The sequence below is a fragment of the Manis pentadactyla genome, assembly GCF_030020395.1.
Source record: "Manis pentadactyla isolate mManPen7 chromosome 15 unlocalized genomic scaffold, mManPen7.hap1 SUPER_15_unloc_1, whole genome shotgun sequence".
NCBI classification, from domain to species: Eukaryota; Metazoa; Chordata; class Mammalia; order Pholidota; family Manidae; genus Manis; species Manis pentadactyla.
The window spans coordinates 978,970-989,857 of NW_026644588.1; the positions used below are offsets into that span (position 1 = coordinate 978,970).

The 10,888-nt window shown below is 43.7% G+C and overlaps 1 pseudogene; it reads left to right on the forward strand.

Annotated features, from left to right (window-relative positions):
- The first annotated feature begins 4,537 nt into the window (after nt 1-4,537).
- LOC130682289 (zinc finger protein 416-like) lies at nt 4,538-10,302 on the forward strand (annotated as a pseudogene).
- The last annotated feature ends 586 nt before the right edge of the window (nt 10,303-10,888 follow it).

Consider the following 10,888-nt stretch of genomic DNA (forward strand, 5'->3'; position numbering starts at 1 on the left):
ATTGACAAAACTGGACAAAATACACAGCGTCAATGCTCTCAGGTGTTGGACAACATATGCTACAGGGTTGTGAAATGTGTCAGAAGGACAGCCCAGCAGGTGAGGTCACATCCTCCTATCCTGCCAGAGCACTTTCCAAACCTGAGCATAAGGTAGGGGCAACAGAGCTTAGAGACCAGAATTGCTGAGCTGGCTTTTAGTGGGTGAGGTGGCCTCGTGGAATGTAGGATATACTCAGAGAAGGGGTCCCAGAATTCTGCATGGATCTTAGGGGTGTTTGTCAGTAAGCAAAACTAGGGTTGTGCAGAGCATGACTCCAGGTGAGGGAGACAGGAGCTGAGGGGGCTGTGAGCTGGCTGGAGGTTGCAGAGAGAGTTGCACCATATGGTAACACTGGAATCCTAAATCTCCGGAGAGGAGGAAACTCCTTCAACAACCTGTGCAGTCAGTGGAGACCCTAAGTAGCTCTACTTTAGAAGTGACCCTGTTATTGGAAGGGATGTCCTGGAGAAATTTCAATTAAACATTGGAAGAGACCTCTACCCAGGAGGACGATAACCAGGTTCTTGGCTTTGCCTGAGAAAGAATTCACAAACAGGTGAAAGAAATGGCAAGCATTTTATTGAAAGTGAAAGTACACACTCAAGAAGGGAATGTAGGCATGCTCCAGAGATGAGCAGTGGTGGTGTCTGGGCGTGGCAGTTTTGTGAGCGACGTTAAGCAGGGGGTAGATATTCATATTGTTTCTGAGAAAAAGTGGGGCTTTCATAGAATTTGGGTGCCATCCTTTCTGTCCAAAGAAAGTCTGTCTCAGAACTTTAATGGCACAGAGGGATGTGATTTTAATTTTACATTTCAATTTTATATTTTAAAAACATTTAACTTGCTCTAATAATTTTATATTTTAAAATCATTTAACTTGCCCTTGTTCAATAATTATGACATATATACATTTGTACAAATGAAACACTGTAAGATTTTTTCTTAAAAAGGTTAGCTTTAAATTCTCCCACACACTATATATGTTCTGTGCCTATATTTTCATCCCTCCATATGCTTCAGAAAACGTCAGCACTCTCTACAGAGTGCACTGCTTAGCTTTTGAACTCGGAATCCATCCAGTTCATAACTGTAGATGGGAGTGCATGGATCCTCCTCAACTTGGAGGTGTAGAAAACTCTGTTGTGCAGATGGGCCATATGCATTCACTCGGTTCCTGGAGACAGACATTTAAAGCATTTTCAAGTAAACTTCCATGAATAACCTCTGCACCCACAAGCACATATATCTAATGTCTATTTAAATTGAGAAAAGACGTCAAGTTTAGCACTGAAGGTTACTGGACATGTTGGTGATGGTGATGCATGTCTTTGTTTTAAAGATTTTTTTTGGAGGAGTTTTAGGTTCACAACATAATTGAAAGGAAGGTACAGAGATTTCCTACTATTTCCTGTCTATACACATGCATTTCCTCCCCCATAATCAACCTCACTCACCAGATGGCACACTTTTTACAAGGAGGAACCTGCCTTGATCCATCACAGTAACCCAAGTCCACAGGGTTCTCTCTTCATGCTGCCAACCCTGCGGGTGGACAGACAGGTAATGGGTCATGTGCATCAGTCACTGTGATGTTATGCAGCATATAGCATATTCATTTTCCCTGCCCCAGAGCTTCTCTTTGCTGTGCCTATTCGTTCCCTCCCCAGACTCCACTGTCCTTGCAGTCACCGATCTTATTATTGTCTCCACAGTTTTGCCTTTTCCTGAATGCCATGTGGTTGGACTCGTGCAGCATGCAGTCTTTGCTGATTGGCTTCTTTCACTTGGGAACATGCATTTAAGTTTCCTCCGTGTCTTTGTTCGTGGCTTGACAGCTCAGTTCAGTTTAGCCGTGGATCACGTGCCATCGCCTGGATGTACCTCAGCGTCAGCGGCGGGTAGCGAGCGTGCCCGGTTCTCGTCACGTGCAGCAGGCACTTGGGTGCCCGTAGCGCCCACAGAGTCCGACGGCGGCGTCCGGCTGAGGGACAGGCTCTGGTGAGGCTCCTCCTCCGGGCCCTCGGCGCCCTTACCCCGTTTACCCTGCCCAGACCCTAAGGCCCCGAGGGCGGGGCGCCTGCTGACGTGTATCCAGCCCCGATACCAGTGTCCAGAGCAGCGGGGCGGCCAGGGGTGGGCCCCCCGTATCTGAAAGGCGTTGTGACGAGGAGCGGAAGTGTTACAGGCAGAAGGACAGTTTGGGAAGTCAGAGGAGCGACCGGCCCGGAGCAACTGCCTCTGGAATAGCAAGGCGAGGCTATTAAGGTTTTAACTTCATTCTCAGGACATCGGGAGCCACCGAGGGTTGTGAAAAGAAGGGGTGCATGATCTGAGTTAGGCTTCAAAGTTTTCCAAAAGTTGCTCATAGTTGGGACAGACTGGAAAGGGGGTGATATCACTGAGGCGAAGGGAGGTTGAGTCCTTGTTCGGGGCCACACAGCTGTAAGACTCAGCAGAGAACCGAGGTTCAGAAATAATGCTGCCATCCCAGGTCACCTGGCTCCAGGGCTGGTCAGGGAGGCCTGAGCCTGTAAAGCCCGGCCATGTTCCGTCCCTCTAATGACCTCCGTCTTTCCACAGATTCCCATGGCTACAGCGACACTTGTGGACCGTACACAGGTGAGTGGAGGATATTTACCAGGCCCTCAGTGGGCCTGGCCCCACCCTTTCTCTCTGAGATTGTGTTTAGGGACTCTCTGACTGTCACTCTTGCAGTCCATGAGCCTGGAGTCTGTAGAAACCTAAACCCAGGGTTGGAAATCCAGGCTGGAGTGTATATGATTCCTATTGCTGGCAACCAATACAATTAAGTGTAAGATTGTTCCAGGCATAGAAAACAGAATGTGTTATTTGTAGGAGGCAGGGCTGAGCTTTTTCAGGGAATTCCAGTATCTATACCAGGTGTGACTGTTGGTCATATTAAGAGGGGGCTTCTGGTCATCATGACATTAGTATTAGCAGCCCAGCAAGGGAAAGGGGCGGACTGGGACTGGGTGTCTTGCCTGGGCACCTGAGAGGGGTGGTTGGCATCCCCAACACAGCCGAGGGAGAGAAGTGGCTGTCGGGAGGTTGTGGGAAAGCGGATGATCTGGCAGGTGTCCAAGGCTTCCCTGGAAAGCATGAGGGGAATGTGAAACCCAGGGGTAATTGAGACAAGATGACACTGAAGCCCAGACTGGTGCTTATTCACATCTTGGAGTCACCAGGATTTTGTCGTGACTTCTGAGGTGTGTTGGGTGTTCCAGTCAGGCTGGTACATTAGCACAGGCACAAGTCAGCATCTGGGCGAGTCCCTGGGCCTGAGGTGGAGGAGCACTGGGGCCGGTCTTTGAATGGTGATCAGATGGAGACAGGAAGACACTGGTGGGGGAGAGCAGGTGCGGCACACGTGAAAGAGAGCCAAGGGGGTCTCAGGTCTGCAGGCGGTTCCTGCCGGCTGGGGCAGAACTGGGCAGCGAGGCCTGCCACGCAGGTTTCGTCCCCTTGGCAGCTGGAGGCTTTGGACATCTAGGCAGGACTGGATCCTGTTTGAATCCGCCAGGCATCATCTGGTTGCCATATGCTGGGCAACATATTTGGAGACCAGGACTGTGCCTCTGGTTTGGGCAGGAGGGCAGTGGTTGTGGAGTGATACAGTAGCAAGGAGATGTGGTGCAGAGTGAGGAGGAGAGAGTGTGCACTTCAGGCCCTAAGCCGTGACCGGGAGGACCTTGGGTTAAAGGGCAAGCCCGTGTAGGTTGTGTCTGGGAGCCCATGATCTGGGGAGCTTAAGGGGAATTTCCTGACAAGGGCGTGTGTGCCCTAAAGCCAGGCTCAGGGTGGAGATGGTGTGTCCTTGTACGCATGCCCATTCTTGTGGGACACTCGGTGGTCCTGATACCCCGAGGCAGGAGCAGGTGTCTGTGGCCTCGGGGCCTGTTATTTCCTCTAAGGGGCAGACATTGAAAGGAAGGTGAGCAGGGGATGAACGTCCAGGTAGATGAATTTGGGGTCCTAGGAGAGAGGTTGATCATGGAATGATCTTCCCCATCTTGGCAGGGCTGTGTGACCTTTGAGGACGTGGCCGTTTCCTTATCCTGGGAGGAGTGGGGGCTCCTTGCTGAGGCCCAGAGGTACAGTGATGTGATGATGGAGAACTTTGCACTTATGGCCTCACTGGGTAAGGCCCTCACCTCACTCCAGCACCTGGTCTCTTTCTATTCTTTAATTCGCAAGGCAACTCTGCCCTTTCCATAGTGAGACCCTGGGCTCTGCTGTCTTCCTCACCTCCTTGCGTATGTGCTGTGGGGGCAGCACTGAGCTGTGTTCACCACCTTAAAGAGCCCTGTGTCCTTTCACTCCAAACATGCTGGGAAGGTCCTGGGCCCCAGAAGTGTTGCTGTTAGCCTGACGCATCCCACCTGGTTTGCCTTCCCCCGGGCAGAATGACTGTGTCCAGGTCTGTGGCACCTTGTGTTCCAACCGAGTTGAGTCGGTAATTGTAATAATACGGATAATGGGTATGGGGTCCTAATGGATGGCACCACAGCATTAAGGTTGTAGTAACTGGCCAGAAGGCACCACTTAATTTTTCCAGGTGTAGAAAAAGGCCCAATTGGGCTGTAGAACAAAGAAGCGGTGAGGATCATCACCCTGTATTTATTAGATGTTATAGAACAAGTTTTAATCCTTGAAGGCCCTGTTTTAACTTATATCAGGTCATGTAAACAATTTTAATTTGAGGGTCTGTGTTGTTCCATTTTATTAAGTCAATTTGTGTCAGAGACTTTATGTTAATTTAAATTTAGTTCTCATCCTATTAGACCATCTGTGACCAGTATGGGTATTTTTGGGTAAAGGGTGCTGTGACATTGGGAAATTGAGGAAAGGTTATAGTTCAAACGAGGCACACCCATTCTTCTCTGATCTATATTTAGTCACTTTCCTGAGAGTGTAGGGGTGGAGAGTGTGCGGGCAGTGGGATCTGCAGGTATAATTTGAGCCTTGGTAATGATTACGTTTATGAAGTTTGGCTATTGGTGCTGTTTAGTAAATGTTAAAAGGTATTTATTCATTTATTTTTGTTTATACCTCTTTAGTGATAAATGATCGACATGTTAAAGGCTGTGCATATTTCATGGATACAACTTGATGGGCCTGGGGTAAGTATACACCCATAAAGCCATCACCAACCATCAAGACAATAGACACATCTCTCACCTCCCATAGTTTCTTCTCACTCCTTTATTATTATTATCACCGTTACTATGTGTGTGTGTGTGTGTGTGTGTGTGTGTGTTTCATGTGGTAAGGACACTTGACATTCCCTCTTAGCAAATTTCAAGTGTACAATAGTTTCCCCCACCGTTCATAGTTTGCTTTCTGTGGTTTCAGTTACTCGTGATCAACTGCAGTTTGGAAGTAGATGATCCTCTTCTGACCTACTATTAGTAGGTCAGCAGTAGCCTAACACTGCCCCATAATGCTTATGTCATTCCCCTCACTTCATCTCATCATGTAGGCATTTTATCATCTCATCACAAGAAGAAGGGTGAGTATAGTACAGTAAGATATTGTGAGAGTGAGAGAGCACATCCATAGAACTGTTTTACAGTATATTGTTATTATTCTAATATCATATAACATTGTTATAATACATTATATTGTATTTTATTACTAATTATCAATCCCTAGCTTAGCCTAATTTATAAATTAAACTTTATCATTGATATGTACTTACAGGGAAAAGACGTAGTGTATGTAGGGTTCGTTAATATCTGTGGTTTCAGGCATCGTATCCACTAGGAGCCTTGGAACATATCCCCTGCAGATAAGGGGGACTACTATACTTTACAGTATTATCAGCTGTAGGCACTGCTCTCTAATACATCTCAGGAACTTATTCATCTTGCTAACTGAAACTGTACTCTTCAGCCATCACTTCCCCGTTTACCTAGCCTTTGCAAACACCCCATGTCAAAGATCAGTTGACCATGTATTTGTGGGTTTATTTCTGGGCTCTCTGTTCTGCTCTGTTGGTCTATGTGTTTTTATGCCAGTGCCATGCTGTTTTGATTACTGTAGCTTTGTAATATATTTTGAAACCAGGAGATGTGCTGCCTGAAGCTTTGTTCTTGTTCAAGAATGCCTTGGTTATTCAGTGTCTTTCATGGTTCCATATAAATTTTAGGATCGTTTTTTCTGCTTCTGTGAAAAATGCCTTTGGAACTTTGAACATGATTGCACTGGATCTGTAGATTGCTTTGGTTTGCATTGACATTTTAATGGTAATTCTTCAAATCCATGAACAGAGAATATATTTTCATTTATTAATGTCTTTTTAAATTTCTTTCATAACATTTTATGGTTTTCAGTGTAGAGATCTTTTACCTCCTTGGTTAAATTTCTTTCTTAACAGTTTATTGTTTTTGATGCTGTTTTAAAAGGGATTGGTTCTTAATTTCTTTTTTGCATAGTCCATTGTTAGTGCATAGAAGATCAACTGACCTTTGTATGTTGATTTTGTATCCTGCAACTTTACCGAATTCAATTATTTTAATAGGATTTTAGTGTAGTCTTTAGGGTTTTCTGTATATAACATTATGTCATCCTCAAACAGAGATAATTTTACTTTTTCCTTTCTGATTCAGGTACCTGTTATTTATTTTTCTTGCCTGATTCCTCTGGCGAGGACTTCCAGTACTGTGTTGACCAGAGGTGGCAAGAGTAGTTATCCTGACTTGTTCCTGATCTTAGTAAAATAATTTCAGTTTTGGTTGTGGGCTTGTCATACTTGGGCTTTATCATGTTCAAGTATATTCCTTATATACCTAATTTGTGGTCAATTTTTTAATCATGAAAAGATATTGAATTTTGTCATATGATTTTTCTGTATATACTTCGTAATCATATGATTTTACCCTGCATTCTGTTATTGTGCACCACATTTATTGACTTGCATTTGTTGAACTACCTTTTCATCCCATGGATAAATCTCAGTTGGACATGGTGTGTGGTCCTTTTAGTGTGCTTCTGAATTTGGTTTACGAGTCTTTCATTGAGGATTTTGCATTCTGTGTTCATCAGCGATTTGGGCCTGTAATTTTCTTTGTTGTATTTTCCTTATCTGGCCTTGGTGTGTGGGTAATGCTGACCTTGTAAAATGAATTGGATGTGTTCACCACTCCAGTTTTTTGAAGGAATGTGAGGAGGATTGACATGATATGTTTCATGGAATGCATCAGGGAAGCCATCGTATCCTGGGGTTTTCTTTTTTTTGGGAGGTTTTTTTATTACTGATGCAGTGTCATTAGTTGTTATTGATCTGTTCAGATTTTCTACTTCGTTGTGATTAAGTTTTGGTAGGTTGTATATTTCTAGGAATCTATCCATTTCTTCAGGGTTACGCAACTTATTGATGTATAATTGCCCATAGTAGTCTCTTATGATCCTTGTATTTCTGTGGTATAAATGATATGTCTGCTCTTTCACTTACAGTTTTATTTATTTGAGTCTTTTTTCAATTAGCCTACATAAAGGTTTGTCAATTTAATCTTTTTCCAAAAAATCTCTTAATTTTGATCTTCTCTATTGTTTTTCTAGTCTATTTTATTTCCACTTTAATCTTTATTATTTCCATCCTACTGCTAACATTGGACTTAGTTCCTGAGGGTTTTTCTTTTTTGTAATTAAAGTATGACTGATATACAATCTAATGAAGGATTTACATGAACAACATTGCTGTTTCAACATTCACCCATATTATCAAGTCCTCACCTCCCCATTGCAGTTACTGACTATCAGCGTAGTGAGATGCTGTAGAGTCATTACGTTCTTCTCCATGCTCTACTGCCTTCCCAGTGACCTACCTATATTGTGATTGTGAATTATAGTGCCCCTTAATCCCCTTCTCCCTCCCTCCCCACCTACGCACCCTCCCCATCCCTTTCCCTTTGGTAACTACCAGTCCCTTCTCAGAGTCTGTGAGTCTGCTGCTGCTTTGTTCCTTCAGTTTTGCTTTGGTTTTATACTGACGTTGGATTTAGTTTGTTCTTTTTTAGTTCCTTGAGTACGGAAGGTAGTTGTGTTCATTTAAGAGCTTTCACTTTTTCTTAATGTAGATAAGTATCTGCTATAACCTTCCCTGTTTGAAACATTCTTGCTGGATTCCATAAGTTTTGATATATTATATTTCCATTTTCACTTGTCTCAGGACATTTTTTAAATTTCCCTTTTGGTTTCATTTTGACTCATTGGTTTTTGAAGAATGTGTTGTTTAAAGTGAATATATTTGTGAATTTCCCAATTTTTCTCATGTTATTAATTTCTACTTTCATCAAACTTTGGTCAGAAAAGATATCTGATATGATTATAGTTTTCTTAAATTTGTTAAGACTTGTTTTGTAGCATACTATATGACCTATCCTGGAGAATTCTCCCTGAACTCTTGAGTAGTGTATTGTGCTGCTGTTCCATGGAACTAACAATATGTCTGTTAGTTCCATTTGGTTTATAGTGTTGCTCAAGTCACTGTCTCCTCAGCCGTCAAGGTTAAGATGCCAAAAGATTGTATTACACAAAATTTTAGAAAGAAATGATTAATACTCTTCTACCATAGTCAGCATGATTCATCAGCATCTCTATTCTTTCAGTTTGTTGGCATGGAATAGAGAATGAAGAGACACCTTTCGAACAGAGTGTGTCTATACAAGCTTTGTCACAGGTCTGGAACCCAGTGGTAGGTCTATAGATCTGGAACACTCACCCCTGTAAGAAGTGTGTCCCAATACTGAAAGACATTTTGCTCCTCTCTAATGTACCTGGGCCAAAAGCATAGGTGGTTGCGGCACATAAAATCTACACCAGCTTCAGAAGCATTACAGCCAAGAGAAAAGAAATGTGGAGAGGCCCTCCTTTGTAAAGAGCTGCATATTCTGTATGTCAGGAAATCCCCTCACCTGTAGGAAGGTTGAAAAGGAGTTCCCAACCACACTGAGTCTCCAGCACCAGGTCATTCCCAATGATGATAAGCTAAACAAAAGCACCAAGTGTGCGGGGGTCTTTCATGGTGGAAAAAGTCATTGCAAGTCATGTGAATATGGGAAAGCTTCTAGTCACAAACACAGTTTTGTTTATCATCTGAGAGTCTCCACTAAAAAAAGTGCTTATGAATCTAGCAAATATGGGAACGCCTTCCACTGCAAATAATCACTTGTTCAACTTCAAAGAGTCCACACTGGAGAAACACCTTATGAGTGCAGTGAATGTGGAAGTCTTTCAGGCAAAGAGCCACTCTTATTATACACCAGAGTTCACGCTTGAGAAAGGCCTTATAAGTGTGGTGAATGTGGGAAATCCTTTAACCAATGCTCCAACGTTATTGAACACTGCAGAATTCACAGTGGAGAAAGGCCTTCTGAGTGTGAAGAATGTGGGAAAGCCTTTGGGTGCAAATCCAATCTTGTGTGACACCAGAGAACTCACACTGGAGAAAAGCCTTATCAGTGTACTGAATGTGGACAATTCTTTAGACAAAGCTTCACCCTCATTCAGCACCGGAGAGTTCATACCACAGCAAGGCCTTATGTGTGTATGCAATGTGGGAAATCCTTTAGCCAAAGAGCTACCCTCATTAGACCCAGAGAATTCACACTAGTGAAAGGCTTTATGAGTGTGGAGAATGTGGGAAAGCCTGTGGATCCAAGTGTAAGCTCGATCGACATAACAGAAGTCACACGGGAGAAGGGCCTTATGAATGTGGGAAGTCTTTTAATAAAGCTATTGCCTTGTTGAACACCAGTGAATTCACAGTAGAATAAGACCTTTTGAATGTGGCCAGTGTGGGAAATGCTTTAGCAGGAGAGCCAGCTTCACTAAACGCCGAAGAATTCACACCGGAGAAAGGACTTATAAGTGTGGTGAATGTGGGAAATCCTTTAGTAGGAGCACCAGCCTTATTCAGCACTGCGGTATTCACACGGGAGAAAAGCCCTATGAGTGTGGCCAATGTGGAAAATGTTTTAGGCAAAAGTCTGTCCTCATTCAACATCAGGTAGTTCACACTGCAGAAAGGCCTTATGAATGCATGAAATGTGGCAAATCCTTTAGCCAACGTTCCAGTCTTAACTTCCATGAAATTCCAAAAATTTTCACACTGTGGAGAGGCCCCATGAATGCATGAAATACAGGAAATCTTTCACTCCAGTGTGTCATGTTTCAGACCAGAAAGTCCAAACTTGAGAAGAGTCTTAGATTTAAGGAAATGTCCTGTCTTCTTTTTCACTTATGACAGCTCTACACAGCTTCTATGAGGGAGCCATCTACCTGAAGTGGAGCCTCATACTTCAAAAAACATCTGGAGCGATGAAGTTACCCATGTGTTCCAGGCATATGTGAGGCTTCCAGGAGCTGTATTGCACATTATGAACCCCACAGGGCTCTTGCCAGGCTTCTGTCAGTGCCAGTCTTGCTGGTAGAAGCTATCTCACCTCGACCACTTTGCATAGTGTGCATCAGTCACCCTGATGTGCTAAGGCAAGGCAGACATCTGTGTTCTCAACCATTCCCTGGTGGAAATCTTGAGTAGTCTGTGACCTAATAGTAATTTTCCTTTTCTTAATAAGTACGAATATCATCCAATTTGGGCCACAAGTGGGCTCTGCTAGAGGCTTGCCCAGAGGGTGTTCTGCAAGGAAATTGGAAATTGTTGATTTCACATAGCACTTGTATTTGATTTTTCTAGCCTCCAAGTCACCAACTGGTAACTGTGTGCCTCACATCGCTCTGGGCTCATGCAGTAATAGATGTCTTTTTAAATCTACCTTTAATCTTGGGGTTGGTATTTACTGTTTTAGGTGGGTGAAAAACA